The sequence below is a fragment of the Eufriesea mexicana genome, unplaced genomic scaffold (assembly GCF_001483705.2).
Source record: "Eufriesea mexicana isolate 0111107269 unplaced genomic scaffold, ASM148370v2 scaffold124, whole genome shotgun sequence".
Taxonomy (NCBI): domain Eukaryota; kingdom Metazoa; phylum Arthropoda; class Insecta; order Hymenoptera; family Apidae; genus Eufriesea; species Eufriesea mexicana.
The window spans coordinates 3,539,687-3,540,918 of NW_016908357.1; the positions used below are offsets into that span (position 1 = coordinate 3,539,687).

General features: G+C 49.3%; 1 protein-coding gene across 7 annotated transcripts in view; it reads right to left on the minus strand.

Annotated features, from left to right (window-relative positions):
• The window catches only part of by (focal adhesion protein tensin), a 138,987-nt gene extending 138,264 nt beyond the window's left edge, over positions 1–723 (minus strand). For all 7 annotated transcript variants that reach the window (XM_017911242.1, XM_017911239.1, XM_017911248.1 and 4 more), the window contains exon 1: positions 8–723. The gene's annotated coding sequence lies outside the window, so the exon portion shown is untranslated. The remainder of the gene's footprint in view (positions 1–7) is intronic.
• Between the last annotated feature and the right edge of the window lie 509 nt (positions 724–1,232).

A 1,232-nucleotide genomic window follows, 5' to 3' on the forward strand; every position in this document is an offset into this window, starting at 1 on the left:
GGCATTCCTCGAGTGTTTTCTCGCCTCTCCGTTGCTTCTCCTTCGCCACTCGGATTCTTCCTCTCCCTGCTCCTCTCTCTCTCGCTTCTCTCGCTCTTTGCCTCTAGATCGCGCTCCTTCTCCTTCCGCAAATCCCTCAAGGTTTCCTCGACTTTTCGCTGGTATCCGCGTCGCTCGTTCGCCGCATTTCGTGGATCAGATCTCCCGGAAACTTTTGCAAAACTCGCGCCTCTCGAAACCGAATACAGATCTGATCCGAAATCTCGATCCAACTCGTTCGCCAGTCTGCTCGATTTTTTATCATCAAACGATCGTCGTACGGATTCTGCGACTAGTCACTGATTCATAAACAATCCCATGCCGCTGCCATGCATACCGCGCGACCTTCGCAATTCTGCATCGAAACTACGCGTCTCGGTTGCGAATTAATTATACGCTGCTTCTCACTGTACGCTCGATAGTTGATCCTCTATGCGGCATGATTTTCATTCGCGATGTACGAGTAATCGTGGATCGATTTTTCTTCGGGCACAATCGAGGCAGTTTACGAAGCGACGCGGATGCGAGACGAACACGAAAGAACACAAATCTTGCGAGCTGATTCACGAGAGAAAAATACGGCGTGGTAGCGATCGGAGCATCGGTCGCATTTGCGTTTCCACGCTGCCTCCTTCACGCGTCGACGTAGCACCAGCGACGACGTCCTCTCTCGCGCGCGGCTCCCGCGACACTGCCGGCTGTCGACTTCGCTATCGTCGATTTTATACGCGCCTTGACAGCCCGGGTCACTGCGTCCCTTATCTCCGTTTCGTCCACTCCTCCGCGATCAACCCTCTTCGCACTAATAATCGTTGCGTTTGCTATGTGTCACGAGAAATATCTATCCAAGTGCCGGGCGAGGCAAGTTTACGAATCTTAACTCGCCTTTCTTCAATGAAATCTCGCAGATCTTTTAAGAATTCTCATTCGAAATTCGTGGACAGACGGATTCACCGTGCGGTTTGTTGGCTCGTAAATTCCGTGTTTCGTGGATGGATTGGCACCCGATGGTTGTCAATGCGCGTCCATCGATATGTTTGATCGTCGAGGAAACTCTGATGGATTTGCAACTTCTTCTCGAAATTCGAGGTACGTTAATCGTCGATTTTTACGACAACGTATATCGCTTTTTAAATATACCATCGATTTCTCAGACTTTTTTTTCCTTTTTTAATTTTTTTCTCAGAAAACAT